This window comes from Mustela putorius, unplaced genomic scaffold (genome assembly GCF_011764305.1).
Source record: "Mustela putorius furo isolate JIRA1106 unplaced genomic scaffold, ASM1176430v1.1 tig00003896_pilon_pilon_pilon, whole genome shotgun sequence".
Lineage (NCBI taxonomy): Eukaryota > Metazoa > Chordata > Mammalia > Carnivora > Mustelidae > Mustela > Mustela putorius.
Genome location: NW_025422045.1, coordinates 9,391,606 through 9,403,528, shown reverse-complemented (window position 1 = coordinate 9,403,528; position 11,923 = coordinate 9,391,606). Strand labels below are relative to the sequence as shown.

At 39.1% G+C, this 11,923-nt stretch overlaps 1 pseudogene; it reads right to left on the bottom strand.

The window, feature by feature from the left end:
- Window positions 1-4,804: 4,804 nt before the first annotated feature.
- LOC101673306 lies at window positions 4,805-5,356 on the bottom strand (annotated as a pseudogene).
- Between the last annotated feature and the right edge of the window lie 6,567 nt (window positions 5,357-11,923).

Below are 11,923 nucleotides of genomic sequence, written 5' to 3'. Positions count from 1 at the left end.
GAGACTTCATGTGCCATTCCCATAGTGGGAGGAATTTCGGAGTCACTCACTCTCTTCAAACACCCACCAGGCATGAATTTATAATCCTGGATCGGATTATGTGTTAAAACGACATCCTCCTGATGACGAACGCTCTAGAATAAGTGGTGGAATCAGGTGTGGCTTTAAAGAAGAAAAGGAGAAGAAGAAGAAATGAGAAAAAAAGGAAGAGGCCATGGGTGACCCTCTCCTCATTTGGTCCTATGAATACCTCCTCCTTTGTCCTCATGCTGGATATTTAGAAGCCCCTACTCTAGTACTTATCCTTCCTCAGGAGTCCTATATGCCTACAGGAGTTCTGTGAGGACCCATACAACTTTTGGCATTCATTCTGACCTCACACCCATCGAGGCCACCAAATTTCCACACCATCTAAATGTAACAAGTTTGACCTGCACAGCTTTTATGCCCATGTTTCCCCAGCTCTTTGTGTAATTTAGGAAGTAAAATCTTCAGAACATTATAAAATACTCAGGTGATTCAGAGGTACTGTTTTGTAAGGCCTGGCTTACCTCATATGAGCATTATATTAAAGTACGGGCTCTGAACTCTTGGTCTTTAATTGGAAACTTTTGTAGCAGCTTCAACGCCTCCTTCCCAGAAAGAATGGTGGCCTTGCTCCAAACTACACTATATGTCTTCTAAGTATCCAGGATTGTTTTGGTTTCCTACAGCTGAGGGGCCACTCTGTGAACTGCTGTTGGCCAAGCCTGCTGTGAGGAAAACAGGATTCAGCCTCTGGGGTACCACACAAAGGGCCAAGGAGCTTGAAAGCCACTTAGAGAAGAGGCTCGGTGAAAAGTGGCAGGCCTCCCTGAGATTCCTGGTCCTTCCCTATTGGGACACAAATGATACTGGAAGCCTATGCTTAGAGTTTCTCAGGGGCCTGGCACTTTGTTCTGTCATCCCAGTGACTCACATGATAATTTCCCAGGCCTTCAAACTGGGTCAACAAGCTTTGTTTGTCTAGAGAGCTCCCCTGGGAGGCCACTCTAAGAAAAGCAGGCGGAATGGGGATGTTTGGCCAGGTGATTCTTTTTGCTGGCTTTTCGCCTGAGGAAATATTACCAGTATTCAGGCCAGGAGTTGGGAGAATTAAAAGCTGCCCAACATCTGGGTTGGATCAACAGTCACCGGTGTTATTAGTTAAGAGTTAACCACGCTGCTAATGGTGGTTCTCGCCATGAGAGAAACTTAGGAAGGTTCTTCTAGGTAAAAAAGACAGTAAGCTGGCACTATGAAGCTGGTCGTAGAAGAGAAGCTTCCATTAACTCTGTGAATGTCACCTGACCAGTTTCTTTCTATAGTCAAGTGTGGAGTCAGCCTGGGTCAGTACTTCTCAAATTTGAGCTGTCACAGACCCCAACAATGTATCTGAAGACTTAACAGACCTGAATTTTTTTAACTTAGAATGAAAAGTTTCTCAAAGCAGCGTTGTTCATAATGGCTAGGAAGTGGGAACGAAATCAAATGTCCATCACCTGACGAATGGATAAGCAAGGGGATACAATGAAAAAATGTTCCATCTTGCAAAAGAACTAAGTGTTGATATATGTCACAGCAGATGAATCTTGAAAATGTCCTAAATGAAAGAGGACAGACACAAGAGGCCATTCCATTTATGTGCAATGTCCAGAAGAGGCAAATCCAAAGAGACAAAGTAAGTTAGTAATTATCGGGGGCTGGAGGGAGAGGGAAATAGGTAAGGACTGCTAATGGGAATAGGGATTTGGCGGGGGAAGGGAAATGAAAATGTTCTGGAATTAAATAATCATGATCATTGTACAATCTGTGAATATCTTAAAAACCAGTGAGTTGCACAGTGTAAAAGGATTAATTTTATAGTATGTTAATTATATCTCAATAAAAAGTTATATGATATTATTTTAGTTGACTACTGGGTCCCCAGATAAATACTTTCTGTGGGACAGTGAATCCCTGTGTCCAGATTCACTTATGAGGTAGCTAGCCAGATGGTCCAGAAAGCGTTTATGTTAACTTTGAATGGTCATAGAAGGATATCTAAAATTGAAGATATTCACAGCTAACTTGTAGACCCTGAAAATTCATCAGTGAAAACTCCAAGGATCCATAAACCTGGGTTTTAGAAACCTTGACCCAGATAATCTCACAGGATTTGTTCCCCTTTCAGGTGATGTATGGTGAGGACTTTTCAATAAGGTACTTTCCAAAGACAAAGACTAACCAGGAACACCTTGGGATTTGCTTGTGTCAAGTTACTCCATCTATACTCCAGGTAGTTGATAAAATATGGGCTCTTTGAGGATGGAAATGCACAAGCCCCAGGATGGGATGAAAGTGGAGTTCAATACCAGGTAATCTAACATGGAAAATCCTCTGAGGAAGGCCTCCACTGGAGTCTTAATTGGGGCATGGATTGACCACCCCTGCTTTACACACTGTGACCTTCCATTAAGGGTTTCTAGCAATGGAATAAATGCTGCTCATATGAGAGGGGAAGGCCAGTGGGTATTTATGAGAGCAAGGGGACTTACCTACAGTCTGCTTGGACATGGGCAAAAGTGAAGGGTTATAGGGTATGGTTCATAGTGAACCAGATGAATTCAGTTCATCAAATCTTTACCAAGCACCTCTTCTCTACACATTATACAGTGAGCTGGTTCTGGAAAGTGTGACCCCTGCCTTTGGGGAGCCAACAGCCTGGTAGGGGAGACTGTTATGCTGAGTGTCGTGGGAAGAAACTTTATGTTTAAAGGACTTTGATAATTATTGAGTGCTAGAAAAACATATGGTAATAATCTATCTTGATTATCCAATACGCATGAATAGCTGGTCTGATTCCTGGCTCTGGGTATTTGTCTAATAAGAATATTTTTGTAGAATTAAGCATTAAGGCACTTACTGGATATCATTTACATGAATACTGACTGAATTTACCATCTCCCATAAGGACATTTTTGTGTTGTGCCCACTAGGTGTCTCATTATTTTCAAGAAAATGGAAAACACAATGTTTCTTCCTGTGTCAGGAGTCAGCTACAGAAAACATCCAGCTCACTGGGCTAAAATCTCAGCCCCATGCTAAAGCAACCACTGTATAAAATGCCCACTGTGTAGTCGCCTCTCATTTGAGAAGAAGCAATGGAAGATGTCTCTGTGGATTCTCTTTCTCATAAGCCATGTACCTACAAACTGCTCTCCTAAAAAAGCCAGGACTAATAATATGAAGTAGGAATTCTTCCGCAAAGTGGATACTGAGACCTATAGGCTGCAGCACTATTATTTCCACTGGTTTCCTGGGCTAGAGTTTAGCTGTCATCTGCAGGTAAACTGACACCCCCAAACCACATCAGACTGTGTGCCCAGGCAGGTGTGTTCTTCCCTATTCATTTGTGTCAAAGGAATTGTTTTCGCAATAAAATCCAGGGTCTCTTCCGGCACTGGAAATTTCAAGTTTGTAAATGATATACAAGTGTTTATCCCAATATTTTCGCCTTTGTCGTGAATGACTTTTCTTTCAATGGTCTATGGCAGCACACTTTGCCTCTGAGTGACATCAGAGAGAAAAAGGCACCAGAAAACAAATAGGAAACCGAATGCCTTCAAAACTTGACTACAACTTAAAGAGCTCATCTCATCAGGGTTTCACACTCTTCCAATGGGAGTGGAGATGGGTATAAACTTTCTGCCATGCAATTTGGCAATATCTACCAAGAATGCATTTCAGAAGATGATATTCTTTTATCCTATGTCTGTCAGGATCCCAAGAGGAAAGGGGTTTCACCAGGATGGTTCAAAGGAAGAGACTTTAATAAAAAGACTACTTAGCAACACACAGGCCAAGTTAAAGGAGTAAACAAAGGATACTGAGGCACCTAAACAAAAGCAATAGTGGGAAGCTGTTACCATATCTAGAGCTAAAGGATCGAGGGAGAAAATAATCTTGGAATAGAATCCAGTGGTAAGAGCTAGAACAGGGGCGCCTGGGTGGCTCAGTGGGTTAAAGCCTCTGCCTTTGGCTCAGGTCATGATCCCAGGGTTCTGGGATTGAGCCCCCCAATTGGGCTCTCTGCTCAGCAGGGAGCCTGCTTCCTCCTCTCTCTGCCTGCTTCTCTGCCTACTTGTGATCTCTGTCTGTCAAATAAATAAATAAAATCTTTAAAAAAAAAAAAAGAGCTAGAACAGTGGAGGGGGGACCACCAAGGAAGGGAGTTGGGCTGGAGGTAGGGAGGGGCATGCAGCCACCGCCCCAAAAGTAGGGAGAGAATGAGGAGGAGATATCCTTACTTCTCTCTTTTTCTTGCCCTCTGATCTCCTCTTGGTGCCACCCACTGACTGAATCCTAAAGGCGAGGAATCCTGGAGATGCTATCTATAAAGACAGAGAGCAGTATAAAGAAAGGCAGAGAAGGGAGTGGGGGATAGGAATGGAAAACAACCAGCACAGTCCTATAATCCCATTTCTAGGCATATATCCTAGGGACATAATCAAGGATGGGAGGAAAAAATTGTATGCAAGGTTGTTCTTCATAGAATTAAGTATAATAGTGAAAATAATGGAGATATTTCCTCCTACAATGGAGATGAGATATATAAATTCTAGTGTACCCACAATTTGGAATATCACTGTGCCAATGTAAACATATTTGAAGAATCTGCGATGAATGCAGAAACGCTTATCATAAAATGTTAATTGAAAAAGGGGATACAAAACTGTAGGCTTGGTATTAACTCAAATCCTTGAACACCTATATGCAAAGGGAAAGCAATTTTGTGGTTGTCAAATGATCCTTTATTGAAATACTTTCCTTTGCAGTTAACGAGCTGGGCATTCCACTGCATGACTATTGATGTCATCTATGATGTCATGAGGGTGGCAGTCATCCACATTGCAGCCCTCACATGGGCAGTCCCCAGGATTTCTTTAACGGTTCCAGAGAGTTCTCTGGCTACAGATCACTGCCGCATCTGTTGGGCAATATTGACAATCTGATCAAAAGTCATATTTCCACTGTGCTTCATGTTTTTCTGCTTCTTTCTGTCTCTTGGTGGTTCCTTGAGGGCTTCGATAATCAGGGCAGAAGGTACCACTTCAATCTGGGCCTGTCTATTCTGAATGATCAGTTTCACTGTAATCCTTAAACCCATCCAGCTGTAGGTCGCTTTGGTGATGTCATCACCAGCCTTTTTCAAAGACCAACTCAGTGGGCCAATCTCTACTCTTCAGGGATGTGACACCAACTTTGCCATGGGTGCCTCAGGTACACGACTTTGATCTCACTGGAGACGAATTTGGGCTGCATGGTGGAGGTGGCTGCTATCAGATGGTTGAAGACAGTTATATTTTTGCCTCCTCTAGCTGAAAGCCAAAAGTGGAAAAACACACTTTCTTTTTCTATTTTTTAAGATTTTATTTATTTATTTATTTTGACAGAGAGAGAGAAACAGACTGCCGCTGAGCAGGGAGCCCAATGTGGGGCTTGATCCTAGGACCCTGAGATCATGACCGAGCTGAAGGCAGATGCCTAACCCACTGAGCCACCCAGGCACCCCAGAAAAAACACTTCAAAAAAAATTTCTTTTTGATGATGGGGTTATATTATCTTTTCTTCCAAGCTTCCAAATTTTTATTCCTGTTCACAACAAGCATATGATACATCTGTGATCAGAGAGAGAAAAAAAAAAAATCAATGCTGAAAAGGAGAGTTGACCTCACTGAAATGGACACGGGTCAATTTTAAATATTGATGATGGATGCAGCAATTATTGAAGTAAATTAAAACCAATGGCATGAAAGGTGAACCTCAATCTGAATCTATTTGCTATCTGGACAAAAAGTGAAAGAAAAATCAGTCAATTTCTATATAATATTAAATATCCAGGTGGATGATTTTGATTTTTTTAAAGAATTTATTTATTTATTTGACAGACAAAGATCACAAGGAGGCAGAGAGGCAGGCAGAGGGGAAGCAGGCTCCCTGCTGAGCGGAAAGCCTGATGAGATGAGATGCATGGCTTGATCCCAAGACCCTGGGATCATGACCTGAGCTGAAGGCAGATGCTTAACCCACTGAGCCACCCAGGCACCCGGATGATTTTGATTTTTGAGTACACTTTTTATTCTTCATTTGAATGGCAGGTATCATATTATTTCAGCTCTAGTTTAGGACTCTTCTTACCTTACAACTCTGGAAAACCCCCAAAATTTCTTATACTGAAATAATAATGTTCTCTCTTTTAAATTTTATTGTTTAGTGTTCTGTATCATTTTAAAACTATATATATATATATATATATATATATATATATACACATACATATATAGGGTTTTTTTTTTTTTTTTACTAATTAGCCAAGTAATACACAAATACATTCTTGTTTAAAGATTCAAACAATACAAAGAATAGGGAAGTTTCCCTTGGCCACCTGCTCACTTGGTCTCTTTCCCTTAGGTAACCTGTTTTTGGTTTCCTACATAATTCTTAAGACATTTGCTTATTGTTTACATGCATACCTATATGTATATATATATACATATATATATAAATACATGGTTTTATTTTCATTTTTTCAGTCAATAGTGTTTATATTGTACATCTTATTCTGCAACTTGATTTTTTCTTCATGTTGAAGCTCTACTTCCTTCATTTCAATGGTTACACAGTGTTCTCTGGTTTGGATATTATGTAGTTTGTCTGACCACTTCACCTGTTGATGATTATTTAGGTTGTTTTTGGTTATCTGTTATTTCAGACAATGCTGTGGTAAACACTTTGCGCATGCCTCTGTTTGCATACATCTGAGCATCATTTCTCTAAGGGAGCAACTGAAAAATGGCATTTTGTGTTTGAAAGGAATAGGCACTTCAGTTTTTACTTGGGACTGTCCAGCAGCCTTCCAACAAGCTTTATCAATTTACGCTTCTAATATGATGAAAAGATGCCAAGCTTTGCTAATAATCAGGAAAATGAAAATTAAAATAACAATAGGACACCATTTTCACCATCTTGGGCTCACAAATTGAAAAAGGTAATACAAAATGTAAAGGAGGATAGAGATATGTATACTCACAGAAGGATTCTTTTTACAACCAGCATCTACATATTAGGGAAAGGTCCTTGGAGACTTAGGAAAACTGATTACACTGGACATTTCTGTTAGAGGGTCACTGACTTTTCTAAGAATGCTGTTAACGGCGCATTTGCCCTGGGCATTCTTATCAGTTACTATTGTTTTGTAATCACTAATTCCTTAATTTGCTGAGTAGATAAGAACTTCTCCATTTTAATAACCACGTTGCACTTTCTCATAGGTTGCTTCGATTGTCCTCTGCTGCAGGGGACCTTGTTGAGTTGTTACTTTAGATGAGGAAGTTGAGCTCGAAGAAGTTCAATGATTTCCCAAGCCAGCCAACAAGTAAAAGGGCTAGAGTCCTCCGACTTGACTCGCAGTTAAATCAGCTTCCCATTTATTCAATTGCTATTAAAACAAAGGACGGTGGAATTCCTCCCTGCTGCTTCTTTAAAGTTCAAGTCGTCTGAAGGGAACCACAGGGGGCAGCCTAGTGCAGCAGAAGATGATAAAACAGGCTGGAAGCCCAAGTAGGCGCTGTGCTCCTCCCAGCTGAGTGAACTTAACACGTCATTTAGCTTCCCTGGGTCTCCATTGCCTCTTTTAAAAAAAACTACTAGTACGGTAAGAAAGATGATGCCATGCGGTTCCTCCTAGTTGTGAGATTTTATTTAAGCCAAACTTAGACAAGTGCTCCTTCTCTGCTCATATATTTTATGAAATACCATTTTCTGCAATGGATTTTTTTTTTTCTCTGCAAATATGAACCCACAGAGGAAAAACACCATGGAATGCTTTCTTTAGTGGAAGTTTGAAAATGTTCCCTTGTCTCTCTTTCTCTTTCCTCCTCTCTGTCTTTTTCTTTCTTTTAGCATTATTAAGTTAAACCCTATGCCAAAGGCTAGGGAAATCCCCAGGGAACAACAGCAAATGGTTTCAGGTAGCTGGCTGCATCTGAAAAGATGTTTTCCGCCTGGATCTCTTACTACTTGGCAGAACTCCAATTCCACCTACATTTTTTTGTTGCCTCTTATTACAGATTTTTAAAGCGACTTACTTTCCCATCCTATTTCTAATAATGTGAAAGCTTGACCCAGGATTGTTCTTATAGTTCCAGCTTCCATAAACCAAAGATTCTGAGAGGGGAACGAGTCTTCAGAGATCAATTGATCCTATCCTCGGTCTTTGAACAGATAAAATATTTTTCCGTTAACAGAAGAAGCATCTGATCCCCAGAGAGCCGGTGACTTATTTAAGGCTTCACACAGCTAGCAAGTGTCCTCCTACAGTACTTACTCCATTCTTATGGAAGGACAATTTATTGGTGATCCTGGCTCTCCCAGAAAATCACAATGGAAGTCAAAATGAGTAAACCATATGATCATTGGTTGCTTTCATTTTATCACACGTCACAAATTCTTATAGTTCTAACCATATTTTGATGCATTATTTATGAGAGCCATCTGGTCACAGGTTTGCAGAGAAAACTGTAATTTTAAAAGTGTGCTTCATTCTTCCAGGAAACACACAGCATAGCTTGGATCTAGCCTTCAACTGCCCATCAGTGATATGTGGCACAATCAGAATTGTTAACTGCATTTTTTAAAAATTGGGGTATAACGTACGTACACCCTCCAAGGTAGCCACTATTTTAACTTCTATCATCAGAAATTCGTTTTGAAGTGCAAAACCAAATGTTTTTGGACTTCATACTAATGGAATCATATAGTGTAGACTGTCTTGTGTCTCCTTTCTTTTATTCAACATTATGTCTCTGAAACTGTTAACTACATTCTAAAATTGCAATTCACTTTCTGGCTCAAGTCCACAGGGAGTCTCTCAAAATTGGGTATATAATATGCCATCTGTGCACAGGTATTTGTAGTCTTTAAAGAAAGAAAAAAGGCAGTGGAGAAAAGAACTTTTTAAAAATGACTAGAATGATCTATACTGCTCGTCACCTACTCTTGCACCATTAACTTTGTCTTCATCTCAGCTTTTAAATGGGCTCTGATCCACTCAAGTATTCTCTTTCCTTCTCCTCATAATGGATAAATACTTATCCATATCCAGCATTCCTCATTAGTGTTCCATAATCATTGGTCTAAAAGCTGGAACTTGCCTGAAGCTATCATCTAACACAGACCTCTCTCATTGACAAGAAAAGCATTATTATTTCCTATTTTGAGATTCAGCAGATGTTTACTGAATACATATAATCTTCAGGATGTTTTTCTAGATATTATGGGGGGAGTACAAAAATAGAGCAGGCATGGGGTTCTACCCTTATGAAACTCTACCCTCGAAGAGAAGCAGAGTAGTATGGATATCTACAAAAGAAATCATAATATAATCTATAAAACATTAAATGATACCTCTGAGTTTAAAGAAAAAAAGTGCTGTGTGAGATCAGGGGGAAAGGTAACCTCTGGTGTCAAGGAAGCTTGGCAGGGAAATATTGGTACTAGAAGGATTATTAAGAAGTAGGATGCCATGGCTAGGTAGACTTAGTCATGCAGTGGTGGAGGAAAGCATTTTAGGTACATAACTATAAGAACAAAGACATTGAATTGGGAAATCATGCAGCAGGTACGGGGAGCAGTAATGCAGTTTGACCCAACACTACAGCAAGTGATGAAGAAACTTAGGGCCCAAGGTGGTTGAGGATTACCCAAAGCCATAGCACTAAGGAGAACCAGGATGGGGACTGAATCCCAGGCATCTTCCTTCTTTAATGTTCTTTCTATACCTTGATCAAGGCAACATTTAGCTAAAGCATACCTTCCTTACAACAACCCATTATAGATTTCCATTAATCAATTAATGGTAATTAATTAATTAATTGATTGGTTCAACGAACAAATGGACATTATCATCTCCAAGGCTGATTTAGAATGTTTTATAAAAGTGGGAAGTAGGGCTAACATTGAGCTAAGATAACTTTCTTTTTTTTTAAATTTATTTTTTTATTCTGTTCAGTTAGCCAACATATAGTACGTACCTCATTAGTTCTTGATGTAGCGTTCAACTTCCTTTCTCTTTAATTTCTAGAACTTTTCAAGTTATACCTCAGAGAAAATACCATAAATAACTGAGAGAATTAAATAAACCATGGAAAATGATCTCTGTATCATGTTTTCTACATGATATCCCTACACCAACTCTAAGCATTGACTCTACATGTGGTTTTCCCATAACTACTTTAACTTATTTTTGAGCAACGGATAATACAGAAGAATCTGAAACCTTCCATTCTTGAACTAAAGTTTAAAAACATTCCTAATATTGTAGTACAACAAGACTCACTTCCTTTTAGCTTATCAACCACCAAAAGACATTTCCCCTTTGTACTTGTTATGTTTAATGTAACTATGGAGACACAATACTTTCTATGCAACGAACACACATGATTCTGGTTTAATGTACTCATTTTCTGAGAAACATTAAAAAAATTGTGGTCACTATTAAACCTTTGTGCTACATTGGTATTTCAATGTAAATCCAGTACATATGTTAGTAAAATTTATGGGGGAATATAGTTACGAACCAATGACTATGGATTCTTTCTAATTCCACTGAACTGTTCCTATGAAAATGTTGGTGCCAGAAAAAAAGAAAAAGGGTAATTTTTATTTGAACAAATTAGGCTATCAGACAATTTTATAAATTATAGGGTATATAAAGTTGAGTTTTAAGAATTCTATTTCTAGGCATATGACAGGCTAGACATTCAGACTGCCCTTTCCACTGAAAATATTTAAATTTTTTAAAAATCCTACACCTCTTCAAAGCACTGAAGCATAAACTAGAAACCAAGGAATTAGCAGCCCAAAGGGAAGTAAAGTAGGAACCCGGACAGGTAACTGACAACATGGTTCAGGGATATAACACCAGGAGGCACCATTTATATTCTCTTCACCTAAATGATGTCACTGTAATTGCTCAGTTCTATGGCCTTGAAGTTGTTTTTGTCCGAACTTGTATTTGCTCAAGCTGGTGAACTTTAGCTTTGTTTTGGGTAGGGGGAGCTGGGACAGAAGATAAAGCCTAAGGCTTGGAGAATCCTATAAATAAGTCATCCTATAATAAAATAAGTATGCGGTGCCTAGGTGGCTCGTCAGTTGAGCATCTGACTCTTGATTTTAGCTCAGGTATTGATCTCACAGTTGTGAGTTCAAACCCCACATTAGGCTCCAGGCTGGGTGTGGAGCCTACTTAAAAAAATAAAATAAAATAAGTAGAATAAAATAATTCTATAATAAATCTTGGACACTTTAGGTGTGGGTGAAAAACCTATGTACCCGTTCATCCTCGGATGACTGCAAGGAAAATTCCTATTGAACTAAGCCAAACAGAGGGCCAAAAAATTCTCTTGCTGGAAGACTGCTATTTCATGATAATCTACAATCAAGATAGATCTCAAAATCCCCAGTCCATTATTATAAGTTGAGTAGGCCCCACATGCATGGAACAACAAATGCAAGTTGTTTTTAGAGGATAGTATCTCAATAAACCATTGAGGAAAATGAACAGCTCACAGCAACAAACATTAACCGCCCCCAAAAATAAGTTATATGGGTGAAAACAGCAGAAACAATATCCAATAGAAACAACAGAAAACTCCCACAAAGATTTCAGATATTTGAATTATCAACCACAGAAAGTGAAATAACTGTTTTATTTCTTTCAAAAAATATAAAATGGAAAACACTTATTCAAAACAAGAAACAACAGAAAATAGTCTAGCAGATTTTTTAAAAATTCTAGAAATGAAAAACATAGTAATGGAAATCAATAACTCAGTGGATAGGTTTAGCAGCAATTAGACACAAA